The 23,108-nt window shown below is 35.1% G+C and overlaps 1 protein-coding gene across 1 annotated transcript in view; it reads right to left on the bottom strand.

Moving 5' to 3' along the window:
• The window catches only part of LOC145279884 (neurofascin-like), an 825,765-nt gene that overhangs the window by 724,009 nt on the left and 78,648 nt on the right, over nt 1-23,108 (bottom strand). Inside the window, exon 2 of the mRNA XM_080131346.1 lies at nt 2,984-3,056. The gene's annotated coding sequence lies outside the window, so the exon portion shown is untranslated. The remainder of the gene's footprint in view (nt 1-2,983; nt 3,057-23,108) is intronic.

Below are 23,108 nucleotides of genomic sequence, written 5' to 3'. Positions count from 1 at the left end.
GCCATAATAGGGGTCAAAGTTTTTAAAAAATTGACCTCTGCGGTCTCTTCCAAATTTCTGGTCTAAATATTTGAAATTTTACATAAAGGATATTCAGAGATAGGGCAAGCTTTTTCATCAGTTTGGGTCAAAAATGTTTAGTTACCAATATATAAATGTATGTATGTATGTCTGTTTGCATGTCTGCTTTAAACTTTCAATAGAGGCGATGGATTTTACCAAGATCAGTATCATTTAAAAGTTCAACCTTTCATACGACAAATATCGAAAAATTGGCTAAAAACATTAATATCTTCCCCTCCAACTAGGCACTTTTCTACAGGAAGGGTGGGTCACTTTTTTGCCGATATTTTGGAAAGTTATCCTCTCCTTTAGATTGTCTAGCCTTAATTTTAAAAAATATCGCTTCCGGTTTGGCAGTGGTCATAACAGCATAAACGTTAGGTTTTACCCTGTTCTTTTCCTCCTTTGCGGTACGGGTTCGAGCCTGCCTTCCTACTACCACTTTTTTGTTTTTTTTGCTCAACATACACATCCAAACACCCGGGCAACGCCGGGCTGAAATGCTAGTATAAGAAAAAATTGGAAAGGTTTAATAAGAAATAAAACATTAATATCATTATTAACCCATGATAAAACCTGTTTATTTTTTGCAAAGCTATTTTATATCTTTTTTACATCTGAGACAATTAACCTTTTAATTTTAAGGGTTTTTCGCTGTTTGCTAACTCATCCAGAAAAAAAAATCCGCCAACTCAGCCAATTGAATAATTAGTAAAATTTTCAAAAAAGTTTTGAGTAAAAAAATTTATTAATGTTTTATGTTATTTCATTTGAAAAACATTGTCTTATAATGTATGTATAAGAACGATTTAGATTAAAAAATAAACATCATTTAGTTTATAGCTATAAATTATAAAAATTTAACATGTTTATAGTTTTCACATAATTTTACTCCCAAAAAAACAAAACAAAACAAAAAAACAATTTTAAAAACAAAAAAATGGATCAATAAATAATTGAGTAAAGACAAACCTTTTTTGAGTGTAATTTTTTGAAAACTTTACAAAAAAAATAAATTTTCCATACTTCGGCTCTAGTACTTATTTCTAGAACAAAATCATGCTGCAAAATAAATTAACTAAAATTGATGATATTAAGTCAAATAAGGTAGCAAAAAAGCCAAATAAAGGAAGGTACGGAAACAATATCACACTTTACCCGAAAGGGGTGATATTGTTTTCCTAGTTTGCAATATAACCTTTAATCACATTAATATTTGATAACCAGACAACAAACTGTCTTATCTTAAACAAATTTAAATATGTTATTTATTTAAAGAAACTATAAAATATTCGTTTCAAAAAAGTTTTTATAAAAAATCTAAAAAGATATATTTTAGATTAATAAAATATATGCTTTGGCTTTACAAATTTTATTCATAGAATTTTTTCTACATTTAAACTTGTTAATCTTGAATGTATTCTAAATTTGTTTTCGTTTTCTGTGAAGTTCCTTACTAAGTTATTTTTGGAAAATTTATTGGTTTTTTTTTCATATTTCTTATTTTATTCATGAAATTTATTCTGAAAAAAGATTTTTACTATTTCTGTGTTTTAAGTGTTGTGCACAATTTATTTTCAAAAATAGAATACAAAATTTAAAATTTAGTTTTTCCTAATTATTCAATTGGGAAAGTTGCCAGATTTTTTATTCTCCATGGGTGAGGTAAAATTATTATTTTTTTACAAAGCTATTTATGTCTTCTTTACAACCTTTTAATTTTAAAAACCATAATTTTTCTTATTTTCTTATTTATCTTTATATGTATTTTTTGCCAATAATATATTTCTTTTGATAAAGTTAAAAAAAAACAAAAAAGAAGCTAAATGGCACAGCTATAGCCATGAAGTCATCTATTACTTTGGAATTAGCCTGATGATTCACTTGGCAGTGATGAAATGCTATTTTGACTAATAGGCAACATAAAACATGGTGTAAAAGTAGCGGCTATATGGATCGATCCCTCAATTCTAACTCAAGCAATTGTGACTTTACTTTTGAGGAAATTACATTTTTCTAATGTGTTATGTACAGAGCAGATTATTTTTCAAATATGCATGAAGTAACTAAAGGTAATCCTCTGAAAATAATGTCAAACTTCAAGAATAAGAAAATGAAGAATCAATCCAAATTGAAGCTACTTTTACGCCATGACATTAAATAAAAAAATGATATGAACATATTTAGTTCTTATTTTTTTAAAAATAGGAGCCTGAGCCGGAGTCGGTGCTAAAAAATTATAGGAGTCGGATGTTCAGAGTCCTGACTCCCCAGCCCTGGGCAAAAATATGCGCAAAAAATACATTACCAAAAATAATCCAATTTATTGTGCTAATTTTTTAAACATTGCTAAATTAATTGAAATAAAAATTTACAAATTTATTTAAATTTTCTGACTTTGAGATTTAAAAAAGAAATTATCATCTATATTCTAATATAGATATTTTTTTACTGATTTACCTCAAAGATAATATTTGACTTTTTATTAATCATTGTAAAATGCAATGGCATAAAATAAAAAATGTTCTTCTAAAAACATTTAATTACAAAATTAAATTTATGACTTCCATTTCTTTGTAAACGAGTTGGTTATTTTAATTTTTTGTTAATAGTTAAAAAAAATATGAATTACTTTGTGATATTCAAAATTTGAAAGGAATTTAGAAGCATTTGACCTATCAAGTAGAAAGTAATTTCTGGCTTTTACAATTTTTAAATTCTTATGTCGATTGAAAGTTTTGAAAGCTATTTACATCCATTAATGTCATAAATAAATTGTGAAAACGTTAAATTTAACTTACAAAATTATATTTAAAAAAAGAACAAAAAACAAACAGCATAGTTAAAAAATAAAAAAGCAAAACAAAAACGAAAATAACTTCCAGGCAAGTAGAGTTAGTTATGAATAATGAATACTCACAATTGTGATGAAGAGTTGAACAGAGGAGCAAAGAAATTGAGTAAAGGCTTCACAGATGCTTCTTCACAGCTTGCTAAACAAAAAGATTTATTTAACATTACAATCATTAATTAATTTTAGAGAGAGAGAGATAATAGATTAATTGACTTACTGACAAAATAATGTTCCAACAAAGGATATTTTTTTATAGACATATATATATAAATGAATGCAAAAGTTTCTTTTTCATTTATTACTCCTAATATATTAAATGACAAATTGCTGCTAATGTACAAAGCAATGCCCCTTGTGTAAACAAATAGAGTTTAGGCGTTTTTACAATGTTTAAACATTGTAATTTTGCATACCCATCTCAGCAGCAGCTAAATAGCGTAATGGTGAGAAGTGCTGACTGTCACTTAAGCAGTCAAGTTTCAATCTTGGCTTGAAGTAGTTGCTAGTCTAGCCACAGTAATGAGCAATACAGTGAAACAGTACTATATGTGGATGACACACATATCTATTTAATGAAATACAATTTGTGGCAAAATTTCAGAAAAACTAATGGACGGTTATCTGGCAATAGTCCGGACTAACGGACGCACTGAAAACACAGGTCCCTCTCCAATAAATTGTGGGACCCAAAACATAAAAGCAGAAGATACAAATCATTGCTCATGCAGATTGATTTTCTCTTTCTTTTCATTTCTATACAGTTTTATTTAACAGATAAATTTGTATCAAAATTATTGAAATGTTAATATCTACTTATACTAATAAATGTGAAAGATATTTGTTTCCATGAAATGTTTAATATTTTTGTTTCAAGTACTTTGAGTGTACTTTTGCAAAGTGATAGTGAACTGGCAAAGCCAGCTAGTATATATATAAAGTTAGGCATGTTTATATGTATGTTTGTGCAAGATAAACTTTGAAAATAAATGATTATGAATTATTGAGGCATAAAGATGTATAATATGCACTATATTTAGTTTAATGCAAGAAGTCCTTTCTAAAAATTTAGATACTTCCAATTTTGATGACATTATAAACATTAGGCATGAATAAAAAAAATCTCAAATTTTCAGTTTTCTTTCAAATATTTTAAAGTGCTATTAAGATACATGGGCACAACATTTCATATGAATACTGAAATATTTCAGATTTGCATCAAATTTTATCCATAGTTATTAAGCATGATTCCCTGAATTTTTATATCTCTTTAAGACTTTAAGTTTAAATTTCAAATATTTTTATAGAATCAAAACGAGACGTTTTCAAAATTAGAATAATGATTCTAAACACAAGGTTTAGTATCATTATATCTTTATCTTTGATAGGGGATATAAAAGAGATGCAAAGCTGTTCTATTTAGTGAATTAATTTATAAGCAAAACTGCTGTCCCGGCTTAGGGTATTTTGCTAGTGTGCACATACTAGCTGCATTTTCTGTTCGATTATTCCATTCAGTTTGATTTTATAGTTATTTTTGTTCCACTCATTCAATAATGGCATTTTGCCTATTCTCTTCTAGAAAGAAAATACTGACGGCTTTTAATGATGGAACTGAAAAATCGGTTTTGCAATAAACTTAAGAGGGCGTCTTACAAAATGCTGAAATTTTAATTCCATAGTTTCATTTTGTTTTGAGTTTAAATAGATATGGTATAAAATATATTTTAAAACAGCTGTTGCCAGTCTTCGTTCCCTTTATATCATATTGTTTGGTGATTACATTGTTTAAAATTATAACACTTTCATAAAAAATTAATTTAAAAATTTGTGTCTGAATGTAAATTGACAGATAAACAATATCTTGTCTAGCAATTCTATCATATGATAAGATATATGTGATAAGATATATGTGATAAGATATATGTGATAAGATTATTCTCATAACATTTCGGATGATGTAACCTTTGACAGTCTTCAAGTGTATCTTATCGAACTGAAGAATCATTAGAAAATTTTGAATTGAACCCATGGTGTAATGGATAAATTACTAAGTAAAATTTAGTTTTAAGTGATATTCTTCTGGAAGCTAGTGCAAGCGATATAAAGAATACAATTGCAAATTACTTAAAACTTCTACTTGATTATAGTTGACAGAATCTGAGCATACTATCTCTATGGATTAAATAAAGGATTATGTTTGAAATTCCTCCAGTTTGACAGAAAGATTCCAGAGTTCAACCTGAAGAAGGTCAAAGGTTATATCAGCTGTAACGTTGTGAAAAACAAGAACAATAATCCAAGTACAAATTATGAGCCGATGTTGCTATTATAGGGGTAGAGCGTAGAGGCGAGTAGGGGATAATATGTATAATCTGAAGTAAGCATATTATTAAAGACGGGAAGTCTAAAGAGTTTGGTGATAAAAACAATTTTCATTAATGCTTAGTAATAGCACAATAAATTTACACACAAAAACAACTCTATATTTTCCTCGTAAACCAAACAAAAATGACCATTTTCTGGTAAAAGAGAAAACAACGTTTTTCTTTTCTAAAGTAAAATCGTTCCAGGTTTTTATTTCTTGTAAAATTATTCAGCTATTATTTTATAGAACAGGGCAAATGATCAATTACCACTTGTACATTGTGCCATTTTTCTTTCTATTAATAAAATTGTGTAATGACTTGTGTGTCTGTTTTCCTTGTAACTATATACTTTATACATGGAATTAATTTATTTCTAATTTATTTATTGCTAACAGGGTGAGGGTGGGGAGGGGTGCCCGGCATTGCCTGGTCAAAAAAAAAATTTGACAATGGAAGGGGGGGGGGCTGCGTTGCCTAATCGGAAGAAAAAAAAAAAAACGAGACTCAGGTGCCATCAGCCAGCCAGAAGATAAACCGAAAGCAAAATTTTGTAAGCACCACCCCCAAAAAAATGACGCATGCTGGGCGTGAACTTTCATAAATGAAGTTAGTAAGCAAACACTTTTACCAATGTACCCACGATTACACAGATGTGTCGCAAACTTAGCTTTTTAAAACGGAAGAAAATAACAATAATTAGAGCATGCGCAGTTTGCAAATCACGGCAAAAGCAAGGTTTTTATCTGACTCCTACCTTCAAACAAAACGATATTTCTGCACAAAATTTATATAATAGAAGACTAGCACGGGTATCTGGCGTTGATCAAGGTTTCTTCCTATCTCTCTCCAACAGTCTATGTTTCTCTCTTTTCTTCTCTTTTCACCGTCTTGTTTTTGTAAACCTTTTAGTAGGTTTCAACTCATTCCTCTCTCTCGTTTTACTGTGCCGAAAAAATGTAATTTAGATAATGGAGAAACTTTTTTCAAATGTAATACTGCATTCTCATATTTATTGTTTCTGGGCAACTCAAAATAAAAAAAAAAAAAAAAAAAACAATGACATTCTTGATTTAAGGTAATTCCATTCCCTCCACCCGCTTTCATAATAAGATGAGGAAAAAATTAAAAAGAAAAGCTCTTAAAAATGTATATGAAATGAAGTAATTTTCAGATCGTAAACTGCTTCCACCATTTCCGGGAGAGACTCCATATACCATCCCTCTTAAAAATATATATGAAATCAGGTGACTTTTAGATTGTAAATTGCGTCAGCCTTTTCCGGGTCCCACTCTATATCTTCTAAAATAAAATGGATTGAGTAACGGATACTTAATTTTAACTAATACTAAACAAAAATGGAGATAATGCATGGGAGGAAACTACTTGGTATTTTGGCTAAGATCTAAGTGTAGTATCTGTTCTCAGCATTTCAGCCCCCCCCCAAAAAAAAGCAAGACACGAACGGATATAACATTTTAACAAATAGTAAACAAAAACACAGGAGATTATGCTTGTAAGATTGCTTTGTGACAACAAATGAACACTACTTTCCCTACCACTGCCTAAAAATAAGCACTAAACGTTATTCCATCAGTTTATATGATTTTTGGAATATAACAAATAAAGACGAAATATTACTTGTTCTATGTCAACCTTTTATGTATTTTTTTTTTAAGGAGGAGATAATGCCTGGCATGAAACTACTCTATATTACGGTTACTTGGCCTTCGGGTCACGATCAGAGTATCGTATCTGTTCTGATGCTTCACTCAAGTTAATTGATCCTTGATCAATGTAGGGGAAACAATTACTATTGTTTTTAGATACTGCCAGAGTGCCCCCTTTTTGGGGGGATCTGGTTTTCCATCACATTAAAAACGACCTTGTGTCTAATTTGCTTTTGTGGGGAAGTAAATAAATACTTACGGTTACTTGGCTTTTTTGCTAAGATCAGAGTGTAGTATCTTAGTATTCCAGCGATCTCATCTTCCGCCCCCATAAACAGAGTTTTAGTACAGATGGACATCATATTTTAACTAATATTAATAAAAAAGTGGGAGTAATACTTGGGAGAATTGCCTTGTAACAACAAAATGAACAGTATTCCCCCTACCACCACCTAAAAATGAAGGTTTGGTAATCCTAATATAAATAGTAGATTGATATAAATAGTCAGTTAAGTTAAGAGGAATGACGTAATTTCTGGTAAAATGACTTTGCATTTGTTCAATTTATACATCAATACATGGATTTCATTGGAAAACGTGTTAGCTGTTTTCTGTTCTCTTTATCGAAATTGTTTTTCATGAATAATTTTTTTCTACATCATCGTCTTTTGTGATTCTTAGATATTTTTCTAATTGACAACTGTAAAATGTTTTTGACTTCTAATGGGGGTAAATATTTATTTTCATAAAAAGTAAAAAAAATACAATTTAAGAAAAATTTGGCACATAGCCGAACATGGGTGGAGGGAGGAGGTACGGTCTTTGCTAACTAATCTAACCTAACTAGTTCCTACTTTCACTCTTTCACCACATTACCACATTCATACTATACATCCATCAGCGTATAAATCCTCCGTCAATCACCATAAGAACATCATACCATGATAACCTAATTAAAACCCATAAGAAAAAAGGGGGGGGGATATAAAAATTTTATTATACAAAATAGAGATGAAATATTTACAATTACAAAGGACCCCCCCCCCTGTTGCTAAACTGTGGCAGATGCACTGATTCGCCAGTCGAAAGGGTGATGCGGGTCCAAACACTTTATTTTAAACACTTCTTAAGTAAACTTCGAAAGGGAACCTGCATCTCTGGTGAATCGAGCGATCTGTCACCTAATTGGGGAGGGGAATGGGGCTAAGAGAAAAAAAAAACGGGGACAAACTAAAAAGGGAGCCTAATGACCGCTATCACATACTAGCTAGGTTATGAACACAAAGGCCTACACAAACTGGCCCTACTCTAGTCTAAAGGTGTGACCTGCTCTTGACTTAAAAAACGTGTCAAGGCTGATATTCGTTTTTGGGTCTCAAAATTCTTTGCCTAAGGCACATCCAAGTACCAGTCAATACTTGCTCCTCTCACACTGTAGACACGTGCAACTGACACCCACCTTTCAACAAAGTCTGACGAAGAGAGTCTAATTCTCTCGGCCTTGATATGACCCTTCAAATGATAACGGAAGATTTGTATAAGGTAAATGGGAGCAAAGTCCTCAGATCCATAGACCACTCTCATGTGTGTGTTCCAGATAACACCTCTCATCACTGCTAGCAAGGTCAAACACAATTCTTTTCTAAGCCTATCCGTTGTCGGAGCCCATTGATAGGAACCAAAGTTTATGATGGTATGCAGACCATGAGACTTGTAACAGACTCAATCAGCGGCACCACGATGCGACAAGAAACAAAGGCGTGACATAAAGTCTCGACCTAATCGCCACACTATTTGCAAATAGGCAAAGTCGCCAAGCCAGCTGAGTGAAGTCTCTTACCGACCCAGAGAGAATCCCAAATTAACAGCCAGGTCAAGGATGCCTCGTCATTAGTAAGGCATCCCGACGCAGGCGCCCAAGGCCAGATTGAGCGGAGCTGCTCCTTCGTCAAAGGGAGCCCCTCACCGATAACACACCTTACGGATCCCCTCGGGACAACAGCAGAGTGTTGGAGAGGCTTTCCTTAACTTTTAAGAGGAAATTCAGCGTGCGCCGGCACTCGCGGTAGAAGTGGCATTCACCTCGGGGCAACCTGTGTGCCTCCCCCTTCGGACTGGTGCACCCCTCTCAAAGCCGGAAAGGTTTTCTTGGTGTCCTTGATCCAGAGGCCATCGTCTTCCCTATCTTGTGTGTACATTCGATCTAGGTAGTAGAGCCGTAATGTGTGGAGCCGAATCTCCTCGTTTAGCATACCTAAACCGCCTTCAGAAGGATGTAGATAGCAGACATCGCAACAGACCATTAGGGGCCTTTCCAAGACATAAAAAGTTGAAAAGAGCTCTTTGCAAGTATAGCAGTGTATCTGACGGGATTGGAAGCACTGATAGACGATAAATAAAGATTGGATAGATGTGGGTATTACACACCTCCGCTCTCCCTTTTAATGAAAAGTTTCTACTGATCCACAGCGCAGCTGCGGACTGAGCCACTTTCAGAACCTCCAACCAATTTTTCTCCAGCTGGAGGTCAGGACCAAACCAAACCCCGCGTATCTTGCAAGGCCCATCACTCCAACTAAAGGGTCTTTGAAGGGGCATACCCCTCCAGGCACCGATGTGCAAACCCGAAGACTTGTCACAGTTAATTTTGGCCCCTGTTAATGTTTCATACAATCTGATTTCTATACCGACGACACTAATCTCAGCACTCTTTATTACAAGCACAGTTACGTTGTCGGCATAGGCAGAGTACTTTACCTGGGCATCCGCACCTGGCAAAGTGATTCCGCATAGGACCGGATTCACCCTTAGCCTGCGCAAAAATGGCTCGATCACAAGCGCATATAGCATGGGTGATAGTGGGCACCCTTGACGAATTAATCATGACAAACTGAAGGGTCTCGACCTCTTTCCATTCACTTCTACCATCACCGCAGGGTTAGCACAGAGAAGATGAACCCACGAGCAAAATTGCGAGCCAAAACCGGCCGCCGACAAAACTGCCCCTAAGTACCGATGGTCAACCCTATCGAAGGCTTTGAACTGATCTAAATTTATCAGCGCGGCCTCAGTGTCGACTTTTTCTATCATCAGGCGTATTGTGTGCAAGTTATCCTGGATAGTCCTGCCCTTTACAGCACACGTTTTCTCGGGGCTAATAAGACGAGCCAGGACAAGCTGCAGACGATTTGCGAGAATCTTGCCCAAAATCTTTAACTCAGCGTTAAGCATCGTTAAGGGCCGGAAATTACCTAACCCATCCCCACCATCTTTGCTTTTACGAACAAGCTTTATCACACCCATGGTAAAGTACTTGGGGATTGAGCCGTTCCTAAACCATGAGCTAAATAAAACCGTCAGCAAAGGGACAAAGATGTGCGACAACCTCAAATACACTTCGTAGGGCAGACCATCGATCCCTGGTGACTTATTAAGGCCGACTTGCTTTAAGGCTTCAATGACTTCATCCTCCGTTATGCCACCTTCGCACCTAGCCGCTTCGGTCGTTGAAAGACAAGAAAAGTCAGCCAAATAGGTGTCGAACTGTTCTAATGACAGACTGGGTTCCATGGAAAAAAGCTCCTGGAAATGGGATCTAAACGCCTCCAGCACACCCTGGTTTGTGGTCACGGTACGCCCGTCCGGCAATGTGACATGAGTGATGTGCCTATCGGCCGCTTGCCTAAACTGCTCTGCACGCAGTTCAGCGGCCATGTTTGTTGCTTCCTGGGGCATTATTTTTAACCTAACCCTAATCAGTAAATCTTGGTGCTCCTTTTCAGTAAGGGAGGCAAGCTGAGCCTTATGTATATTAACGCTAGCACTAACCCCTCCTCCACCGCCTGATCTAATCTAGCCTCTAGTGTCGCTCTAGCTGCCCTAGCTGAATCTAGGTTGAGTCTTTTGCTAAAGTTGGCAGAAAAGGATCTAATGGTTTCCTTAATTTTTACCCACCACTTATTCCCAATAATTGCCCTCGTCAATTCCCACTGTAGGGTTAGTAATAGCCCGTCATGGAAGCCCTTCACATCGAACAACGACGTGTTGAGCTTCCAGTAACTGGCTAATCTAGGCTTAGGTCTATCTAAGTTTACCCATACACGAACAAGTCTGTGATCCGAGTAAACTATATTGTGGAAACTTGGACAATTCAATACTCCTACATCGACTCGCCTAAGAACCAGTCGATATAGCTCGAGAACTGTACCGGACCGGACCGGAGCCGTGTCTACCTGTCCAAGTCCACACTAAGTCATGGGGCTTTTCATTTCAAAATTTGTTGATGAGATTAAACTTATCCACAAATTTATCTACGCTAAGATAACCGTTCAAGAAGTATCCATGAATTGCTCGATTCGCCGAAAAAAGGAAGCCAGCTCAACGTGGCTATTGGCCGCATAAACCCCAATAAGACGAAATGCCTTACCCTTTATGGTAACATCCAAAATACATAGTCTTCCCTCGGGAACCATGTAGCATGGGTCACACGACGCATCTAGGGACCTTTTAACTAGCCAGGAAACACCTCTAGAGTAAGAATTAAAGTACGCTGAGTAATCCCTAAAGGTCTTAGACAGCGCACATAAATGGTCACCAGAAATAAAATGGGTTTCCTGCACACAACAAATATCCATATCGAGGAGCTGCAGGTCCCTTTCAATGGCAGGGTGGGTTTTCTCCTTTCAATAGGAAAGGATGAGTGATATTTGTGTGCTCTTCTTGTAACGATCATCTCTTGTTTCAGATTTAGTTTAGATTTAGGGCTCCATTCTCCAAGTGTGGGTTTGATTTCTTGTAGCTTGTTTTTTGTATTTTCCATTGTTGTTGCCATTTTCTTTTGATATATAGGTTTATGGTTGGTTTTAAGTCGGTATAGAGGATTTTTATGCTGAAAATTTCCAGATTTAGTGATTCTTTAGCTGCTATGTCAGCTTTTGTGTTTCCTAGGATGCCAATATGGCATGGGATCCAGCATAGAATAATTTGTTTTTTGACTTTAAAGTAATCAAGTCTGTTTAATAGGTTTGTTATTAGCAGATTGTAAGTGTTTTTTTCTTTTAATGAAGTTAGAACTGATAAAGAGTCCAAAAATATTATAAAGAGCCAGGTGTATTGCTTAGGCTTCAGTGCTAAAGATGGAAGATCTGTCAGGTAGGCGTTTTTGGATTTTTCTTTGCTGATAAATAGCAGAACTTCTGACTTTTTTTTAGTTTTAGCTCCATCGGTATATGTTCATAATCTAGATAGTCTTGAAGAATTTTATGCAATTTTTCCATAAAAATGGGTTTGATTGTGTTGGCTTTGGGGTGTTTAGGAAGGTTTAATAATATAGTAGTATGTTTTGTTTGCTCAGGTGGGTTTACGGAGATGTTGGATAGCCAGGGTGGATGTTCGAGGCTAGAAGACTTGTGAATCTGGGAGGTGTTAATTTTGGCTTCGTTTTTTATTTCTTTCATGAGAAAACCATAAGGCTTGATTGCCTTTTCTTTTTTTTGGAGTACAGTTTGGTGTGTGGAGTGAAACACACTGGTATATAGGGTTTGAGGTGCAAGATGCGTGTTTTGTCTAGTATTGTAGGGCTCATTTCTAGTGCAGGTCCATTTTTTTCTGCATAGAGACTCAACTGGTGTGCAGGTAAAAGCTCCTAGTGCTAGTCAGAGTCCTTGGTGTTGAGTTGTGTTGAGTTCTCTGATTTAGGATTTTCTTATTGCACTGTAGATAAAGCAGCCATAGTCCAACTTATCAGTGATTGGTAGAGTTTTAGAATTGTTTTGCAATCAGCTCCCCAGTTTGTTTCACAGATTAGGTTTTCTTTTCTAGGGACCAGGTTAACCTTCTATTGATCATTCATTTGAGGGTTTTGCAGATGCAGCTTGTAAGTGCAATGGGACAGTAGTTTGTTATGTCTGAGGGGTCTTTTGAAAGTTTAGATATGCCTCCATGTCAGGAAATTTTTCATTGATCCAAATATTGTTGAATATTTTGAGGAGGTATTTTTTTTATTTCCTTGGCAAGTCTTTTAGAAAGACATACGGGATTTCATCAGGTTCAGCTGTTGATCTATGGGTATTTTGAGAGATTCTTCTAATTTGAAGATAGTGAAGATTTGATTGTAGTATTCAACGTTGTCTGAGTAGAAATGGATTTTTTTCTGCTTGGTTTTTGATGACTTGGAATTCTTTGTTCCTATTAATTGGTGAGGAATTTTTGGCAAAGTTTTCAGTTAAGATTTCAGCTATTTCTTTTTTGTTAGTGATTTTGATATTGTTATGAATGTGTTTAGTGTATTTTCCATTAATTTTGTTTATCATGTTCCATATTTCCTTAGGTTTGGCGTTTGAATTTAGTTGGCTGACATAAGTTTGCCATGTTCATTGTTTAGCTTGTTTAATAGTTCTACAAGCTTTGGCTCTATTTTATTATTTTTGTAATTTTCTTTAGTTGGTTGGCTTTGAATGTTCTGAGTGCTGTTCGTCTGGCTTTCATGACTTCTTTGCATTTTTTACTATACTTGTTGCAGACATGGGGATGAGGAACTTTTAAGAATAGTTTTCTCGGCTATGATATTTAGAGTGTTGGTGAAGTGGATGATATCTTTTCTTGTATTTAGAGTGTTGGTGAAGTGGATGATATCTTTTCTTGTATTTAGAGTGTTGGTGAAGTGGATGATATCTTTTCTTGTATTTAGAGTGTTGGTGAAGTGGATGATATCTTTTCTTGTATTTAGAGTGTTGGTGAAGTGGATGATATCTTTTCTTGTATTTAGAGTGTTGGTGAAGTGGATGATATCTTTTCTTGTATTTAGAGTGTTGGTGAAGTGGATGATATCTTTTCTTGTATTTAGAGTGTTGGTGAAGTGGATGATATCTTTTCTTGTATTTAGAGTGTTGGTGAAGTGGATGATATCTTTTCTTGTATTTAGAGTGTTGGTGAAGTGGATGATATCTTTTCTTGTATTTAGAGTGTTGGTGAAGTGGATGATATCTTTTCTTGTATTTAGAGTGTTGGTGAAGTGGATGATATCTTTTCTTGTATTTAGAGTGTTGGTGAAGTGGATGATATCTTTTCTTGTATTTAGAGTGTTGGTGAAGTGGATGATATCTTTTCTTGTATTTAGAGTGTTGGTGAAGTGGATGATATCTTTTCTTGTATTTAGAGTGTTGGTGAAGTGGATGATATCTTTTCTTGTATTTAGAGTGTTGGTGAAGTGGATGATATCTTTTCTTGTATTTAGAGTGTTGGTGAAGTGGATGATATCTTTTCTTGTATTTAGAGTGTTGGTGAAGTGGATGATATCTTTTCTTGTATTTAGAGTGTTGGTGAAGTGGATGATATCTTTTCTTGTATTTAGAGTGTTGGTGAAGTGGATGATATCTTTTCTTGTATTTAGAGTGTTGGTGAAGTGGATGATATCTTTTCTTGTATTTAGAGTGTTGGTGAAGTGGATGATATCTTTTCTTGTATTTAGAGTGTTAGTGAAGTGGATGATATCTTTTCTTGTATTTAGAGTGTTGGTGAAGTGGATGATATCTTTTCTTGTATTTAGAGTGTTGGTGAAGTGGATGATATCTTTTCTTGTATTTAGAGTGTTGGTGAAGTGGATGATATCTTTTCTTGTATTTAGAGTGTTGGTGAAGTGGATGATATCTTTTCTTGTATTTAGAGTGTTGGTGAAGTGGATGATATCTTTTCTTGTATTTAGAGTGTTGGTGAAGTGGATGATATCTTTTCTTGTATTTAGAGTGTTGGTGAAGTGGATGATATCTTTTCTTGTATTTAGAGTGTTGGTGAAGTGGATGATATCTTTTCTTGTATTTAGAGTGTTGGTGAAGTGGATGATATCTTTTCTTGTATTTAGAGTGTTGGTGAAGTGGATGATATCTTTTCTTGTATTTAGAGTGTTGGTGAAGTGGATGATATCTTTTCTTGTATTTAGAGTGTTGGTGAAGTGGATGATATCTTTTCTTGTATTTAGAGTGTTGGTGAAGTGGATGATATCTTTTCTTGTATTTAGAGTGTTGGTGAAGTGGATGATATCTTTTCTTGTATTTAGAGTGTTGGTGAAGTGGATGATATCTTTTCTTGTATTTAGAGTGTTGGTGAAGTGGATGATATCTTTTCTTGTATTTAGAGTGTTGGTGAAGTGGATGATATCTTTTCTTGTATTTAGAGTGTTGGTGAAGTGGATGATATCTTTTCTTGTATTTAGAGTGTTGGTGAAGTGGATGATATCTTTTCTTGTATTTAGAGTGTTGGTGAAGTGGATGATATCTTTTCTTGTATTTAGAGTGTTGGTGAAGTGGATGATATCTTTTCTTGTATTTAGAGTGTTGGTGAAGTGGATGATATCTTTTCTTGTATTTAGAGTGTTGGTGAAGTGGATGATATCTTTTCTTGTATTTAGAGTGTTGGTGAAGTGGATGATATCTTTTCTTGTATTTAGAGTGTTGGTGAAGTGGATGATATCTTTTTTTGTATTGGCTTCTTGCACTAGGTTTGTTTGACACATTTTTTTAAAGTCTTCCCAGTTTGCTTTATGTAAATTCCATCAAAGTGTTTTAGTATCATTTTCTACTTCTTGACTTTCTAAAATGATTGGGAAATGATCACTCCCACTTTCCATTCATATTCTGTATGGGTACTAGGTTCAGATACGGTGAGGTCGATGGCTGAGAGTGTTCCAGAACCAGGGTGAAGGTAGGTGTTTGTTCCATTGTTAGACATAATTGGTTTTCATCTAGAAAATTTTCTATAATTTACCTCATCTGCTTGTTTGTTTATTTCCCCATAGTTCACTGTGGCTATTGGAGTCGCCCATGAGGCTAAATTGTTTAGGAAGTTGTTGGATCAATATATTCAAATCTGTTTTATTTAAGTTTTTGTTAGGTGGCAGGTATAAGGAGCAGATTATTAGTGTTTTTTTTAGGCTGATAGTTACTGCAACATCTTGTAGTGTTGTGTTGAGTTTGGTTTCGCTTTGAATAATATTGTTGTTAATTAGGATAGATATTCCACCGGAAGCTCTGTTTCCTTTTTGTGTATGTAGTCATAGGTTGTGAATCATTTAATATTGAGTGTGTTCTGGAATTTCTTGTAAGTCTCTTGTAGGCATTTTTTTTTTACCAGGGAATCACCACTTATCAAGGGCCAGAGGCCACGTGAGGATAAGGGTTAAAGAGTGTACAGTGGTCAAAAAGATATCATAGTAATCGTTAGAAATGTAAATTTGGTAAATTGGATTATTTAGGGGAACGGCTCATCAAAAACTTGTTTACGTTGGATTACAAGACAATCATATTGTAGGCAGCTGGAAAGCAGGGAAACAGAAGAGAGTTCCACAGGTGTGCAGTTCTAAGAAAGAAGCTTTGTTCATGGAATCTACGTTTAGGTTTAGGCACAGATAAAGAATGGGAGAAATTATTGATAGTGTTTTCAGCCAGACAAGTATTTCTTATGAATTTTTGGCAAGGGGGGGACCATAGATTGAAGCTCAGACGAGCACTTGTCATGAAAATAACAATAAAACAGAGACAGGCTCGCAACATCTCTTCTGTGAAAAAGAGGTTGCAGGGAAGAGAAAAGAGCATCTTCCACTAGGCTACAAAGTCTATTTTGAACTCTGTCAAGGCAGGATAAGTCCTTTCTACAAGCTCCTGCCCAGATGTGACAGCAACACTCCATCCTTGGACATACCTGGTTCTTATATAGGTAGAGAATTACATCAGTAGGTAAATATTTACTAGATCGATAGAAGAACCCCACCATTTTTCCAGTGACGTTGGCAACAGATTTGATGTACAAGTTTCATTTTAGATCAGGAGTAAAGGTCAAGACCAGAAGCTTGTCAAAACATGGAGCCTCCTCAAGATGAGAGACATTCATTTCAATTGATGCCAGATGGGAATCAGTACGTTGGTGATGTAAAGCTTGGTTTTAGATGCATTAAAAGTAACCAGCCAATTTTTTCCCTATTGTATCACATGCTCAAGATCAGAGAGAACTTGTCATTTACAGCCTTTGATGTGCTGCAATAGATGTTTTCAGCAAAAATGAGATGAGTATATATGTTGATGATACCACGCTCTGTAACAGACACAACAGGAAAACAAATGAACACATATCTAAAGAAATGGCAGAAACACTAGAGGATGACCTGCAATCTGTAGTGAAATGGGGACAAAAATGGATGGTCACATTCAATGCTGTCAAGACTAAACTTGTTTCCTTCAATAACTACAAGAAACCTTCTCTACCACCAATAGCAATGGCCAAAGACTCTTTATCTGAAAGCATCGGCCTAACGTTCACAGGAAACATGAGTTAGAACTATTGAGAGCATTGCCAGGACTGCTGTGAAAAAGGTAGGTTCTCTCTACCATGCTAGAAAGCTACTAACGCCCGAAAGTATCCTGTACCTCTATAAGGCCCCCATTCGCCCATGTATGGAATATTGTTGTCATATTTGGGCTGGTGCATCTGCTACTAGTCTCTCACTTAGACAAGGTTCTAAAGAGAGTCGCCAACCTGATAGATCCTGAACTGTCATCCAAGCTTCAGCCTCTGTCCCATCAACAAAATGTAGCATCCCTCTGCTTGTTCTACAAGTACTTTAATGGTGTATGTTCCGACGAACTGCAAGCACTTGTACCCCCTCTACATAAATACCCCGACAAACCCAACAAGCAGTAAAATCCCACCCCTTCACAGTTGAGATCCCTAGATGTAAAAGAGCCTTCTATTCCAGTAGTTTCTTCCCCAGAACCGCTAGACTTTAGAATTCCTTTCCGGGTTCCTGCTTTCCCAATTGTACTGACATGCAGAAGTTCAAGTGTAACGTGAACCGACGTCTTGCTGCCCAACTCCCCACATAGTACCCCTGTAGCTTGTGTCCCCAATAGTAGCCCCCTACATCAAAGTGGCAATGTGCCTTGTTTGGAGTGAAAATGTAATAAAAAAAAAGAAAAAGATCACAGTGTAGTAGTATCTGTTCTGATGCTACAATTCACCTTTTCTGTCCTCGGTCGGTGGACGAGAAATCCTTCATGACTGAAACAATTTTAATTTTTGTTCCTATCCCGAGTGCCCCTTATTGGGGAGTTGGATTTTCCCCACAAGATTATATGTTGAAATATTTAAATAATTATTACTTTTAATACAGAAATTACATTTAAAGTTTTGGTTTTCTGTTCTTCTATATGTCCATTTTTTCCCATGTTTTTCATCAAATTTTCATCAGTTACATGGTTAGAAATCCTATACTCCGCTATAGTCTCCATTTTCATATCAGTGCAGAATACATGAATACAGAAATGAAGTCCACATAACTACTAAAAGACAATCATACTATAATGTGAACATTGGTTAAAAACTAAGAAAATATAGTAAACATCTATGATATTAAATCAGGGTGGTGGTGAATTTGGGAGGGGACATTATTAATATTGTTTCACTCACTAGGAGTTGTCTCACAGGCCATCATCAGTGATTGCTCAAAGAAATAAAATGGTAATTTTTTTACCTTGTTTCCACCTTAACATTTAAAATGATTACTTTTATATGTTTTAGGGTATGCTAAAACGAATATCATATTTAAATTTTCTGCAAATAAGTAGCAATGTCATTTCTTATGGTATCGCTGGTGGCCATCTTGGTATGTGCGAGCACGCAAACGTAACCCTGAGAAACTATGTGCAAATGCATGTACCAAAATGGATACCAAGTAATAACATAAGAAATGACATTGCTTAATATTCGGAAAGCTACTTATTTGCGACATTCATTTTCAGCGTACCCGAAAACCTTAAAAGGTAGTCATTTTAAAGAAAAATGTTAAGTTGTAAACAAGGTAAAAATTTACAAAATGCATCACAATGAAATTCTTTATCGAACCGCTTAATTATTATTATTGTTGTTATTATTATTTAGACATACTCAGTTAAAAAAAAAACGGTTTTATTTTACAGATTCGAAAAAATGGTCTGAGAATGAGTTAAAAATAAATTTGTTTCACGATATATTTTATTTAATTGTTAGATGAAAGTACAGAATATTATACAAAACATCCTTCCCCATGTTAAGAATGGGTTCCTAAATAATAACGTTATTATTTCAGCATGGTAGCATAAGTACACAAGTACTTTTTATTTGTTATATATTTGCTTTTTTTTTGTTTTTTACCACTAAAAAACAAACGCATTTACTTACTACATTTTGTTGGTTTTTAACGCTTTTAGAAAGCAGAAAAAACAGTTTTCTATTTTTAAAAGAATACAAACTGACAGCGATGGTTAGCACATAGCGAGCCGTTTCTGTTTAAGCGGATTTGAATTTCTATAAACGATAACATTTTAAAGAAATTTCTGCACAATTAATAATTATCAAATATTTACATATTATACACGAAAATAATTCTGAAACTATTATCTATATGAAAATGGATGATATATACCAATTTGTCTTATCAATTTTGAAATATTTTTCATCAATTTTGCTCGGTCATAGCTTTGCCTCCTCTGGTTGTAAAAATAAAAATCAAAGTCCAGTAGAGATGATTATATAGCCTGTAAAATTTCAGTTTCCCTTTTTGCTGTCATCATTTTTTTTACCGTTTTTTCATTTTTAATTGAGAGCATAAAAATATTGAACGCATAAAAGAAAAATAAATTAATATCATTGGAATACTTCAACCATTTAATTCTTTTAAAAATTGACCAACAAATAAAAAAGATATGACTTGTTGAAGCACATGAGGTATGTAATACAGCATATGCTTGTAATGCTACATCATGAAGAAAAAAGAAAAGAAAACTACATCAGACTATACTCTCCTTAATGAAGCTATGTCTTTGGCGAAAATTCGGACTTTAACAAAAAAGTAAATGAAAAAGGATTTTATCATTTCATAACATCTTCAGGTTTTCAAATGTTCTCATTTAAATTTATTATTACAATTGTTTGTGTAGCCAATTAATTTCATTTAACAATTTTTTTATAATTTTAATTATACGTTTTTGTTTTTAAAAATATTTGGTCTCCTTTGTTTGCATCGAATCTACCTCTGCGTTCCATGTTTAAAAAAGATGTGTCTTCTATAGTATCAGACCTGACAGAATGGTTAATTGTAGGTATAGGCCGTTTCATACCCTCAAAAAAGTTCCAGCAAAAACCTAACAGCCAGCTATAGTTCTCTTCAGAATGTGCTGCTGCCATTGCGCACAGAAATCACTTTTTCCACTGCTTCCAAGGTAATAGATATATGGAAACTAAAGCCGCTTTCAGGACTTCCAGCAACCATTGTAAGAAAGTAATAAAGAATGCAAGAGAGTTGTATGCTCAATCTGTTAAGTCCAAAGTAGCTGAGCAGCGGCTTGGTTCCCACCAGTTTTGGCAGATAGCAAACAGAATCCTGAACAGAAGCGTGTGCTCTATCCCAACTATCATCAATGGACCTGAGGTAATCTCGTCAGCATCAGACAAAGCCAAACTCTTTGCCAAGAACTTTGCAGCTAATTCTATTCTTTGCGACAAAGGCCGCCAACCCCCAATATTTCCTCCTGTATCAGAAAACACGCTATGTGATATATATATATATATATATATATATATATATATACGTGATGCTGCCAAGCTAATAAAAAACCTTGATTCCAGTAAAGCAACTGGCCCTGACGGTATTCCAATTATAGTACTCAAAAAACTTCAACCAGAACTAGCGCCCATACTTACAAAACTGTTTAAACGTTGTCTTAAGGAGAATAGCTTCCCATCACCCTGGAAAATTTCATCAGTATGCCCTGTATTTAAGAATTCAGGTGATCGCTCATCCCCCTCTCGGTACAGGCCAATAAGTCTCCTATGTGTCATGAGTAAGTTGCTGGAATCTGTGTTAAATACAGAAGTAATCAACCATCTCAACAAAAATAACCTTCTTAGTGACACTCAATATGGTTTCTGTTCTGCTAGATCTACAGCAGATGTGCTTACAGTTATATCTCATAGGATTAGCAAATCTCTCCACGGAGGCAACCTTTCTAGGGCAATTGCTCTTGACATATCAAAGACCTTTGATAGGGTATGGCATAAAGGTTTACTTCATAAGATCTCTAGCTATGGTATAGTTGGAAATGTCTTCTCAATTATTAAATCATTTCTTTCTGATAGGTTCATAAGAGTAGTAGTTGAGGGGGCAAAAATCTGAAGCTCACAGTATTAATGCTGGTGTCCCTCAGGGGTCCATCCTGGGCCCAACTCTTTTCCTGATCTACATTAATGGTCTTCCAAATCACATCCTTACATCATTTGTAGACATTTATGCTGATGACACTACCATTTATGGTAGCATATCTAAGACAGTAAACGACCAAGTTCTCTCCGATTCTCTCTGCTCTGATCTTGAGCACGTAGTACAATGGGGAAAGGAGTGGCTGGTTACTTTTAATGCATCTAAAACCAAGCTTCTCTCTTTACATCATCAACATTCTGATCCACATCTGGTATCAATTGAAATGAATGGCTCTCGTCTTCAGGAGGCCTCAAGTTTTGACAAGCTTCTGGGCTTGACCATTACTCCTGATCTTAAATGGAACATGTACATCAAATCTGTTGCCAAAGCTGCTGGAAAAATGTTGGGATCTTTCTATCGATCCAGTAAATATCTCACTGCTGATGCAATTCTCTATCTATATAAGAGCCAGGTACATCCAAGGATGGAATACTGTTGCCACATCTGGGCAGGAGCTGCTAGAAAGGACTTGTCCTGCCTTGACAGAGTTCAAAATAGACTTTGTAGCCTCGTAGGAGATGTCCTTTTCTCTTCGCTGCAACCTCTATCTCACAGAAGAGATGTTGCGAGTTTGTCTCTGATGTATCATTATTTTCATGGAAAGTGTTCGACTGAGTCTATGGTCGCCCCTCGCCAAACTTTCACAAGAAACACTCGTCTAGCTGAAAACACTATCAATAATTCCCCTCCACTCTTTATCTGTGCCTAAACCTAAACGTAGATTCCATGAACAAAGCTTTTTTCTTAGAACTGCACGCCTGTGGAATTGTCTTCCGTTTTCCTGCTTTCCAGCTGACTACAATATGGTTGTCTTCAAGTCTAACATAAACAAGTTCTTGATGAGCCGTTCCATATAAGTTAACAAATTTACCGAATTTTCATTACTAATGATTACTATATTGTCCAATTTCTACTGTACACTCTTTAAACCTTATCCTTGAGTGGCCCCTTGGCCTTGATTATGTGGTGATGCCTGTGTAAAAAAAAAAATATCCAATCATTTTTTAGTGGTTTACATAGCCAGTTAATGTAACTAATTTTTTTCAATAATTTGAATTATATGTTTTTGTTTAAAAAAACTCCTTTTCTTTGACAACGACTGTATATGTACTGTAATAAGATGGATGGCTAGGATTAATAGTAGCAGTCTAAAATTAAACTCTTGATTGTAGTTCCATGAAAGTATATATTTTGATAGCATTTTGGAATTTTGCAGGTTAACAGGTTATCAAATGCCAGCAGGGGTTGGGGTGGGTGGTGTCAAATCTTATGACCGCCCCGGGCGGCAAAAACAGTTGCTAAGCCACTGCTCAATTCTAATATATTTTGAGATTTTGTAATATGAAATAAGAGGTTGAAGATGTAACAAATACAATGTTTGTTCATATATTTTACGAAAATATATTAAATATGAATGAATTCAAAAGGGAACAAGTATAAAAAATTTAATGAAAGTTCATGACCATTAGTTGATTTTTGCTAAATTTATTGCGTTTCTATTACAATCCACAGACGTATGAAAAAGCGATCAAAAATTAAAAAAAATACAAACAAATAAATATTATCAAAGGCATAAGTTACTCTTCTACCTATCTAGAAAAGTTTTTAGTGGCTTTACTCACTTTAAAACATTTAATCAGTTGGAAAAGCATGGTGTTTATCGATAGGTGCGAACAAGAAAACTGACGGCACGATTATCCCTAAATATGTTATGTTTGGAAAACGAGTTAAAACTAAAAAAATGATGCAAAATACTCTTAAGCGCCCACTGAATATATGTCACGATAACATATTCTATGGATTGTAATACAACCCCGACTTTTTAAACACGAGTGCAAATGCACGTTAGAATTTGTTATTACATAGGAACGTTGTTT

The sequence above is a fragment of the Euprymna scolopes genome, chromosome 7 (assembly GCF_053919585.1).
Source record: "Euprymna scolopes isolate OS-2025 chromosome 7, ASM5391958v1, whole genome shotgun sequence".
Lineage (NCBI taxonomy): Eukaryota > Metazoa > Mollusca > Cephalopoda > Sepiida > Sepiolidae > Euprymna > Euprymna scolopes.
Note: the sequence above shows the minus strand (reverse complement) of the source record. Positions and strands in the feature narration are given on the sequence as shown.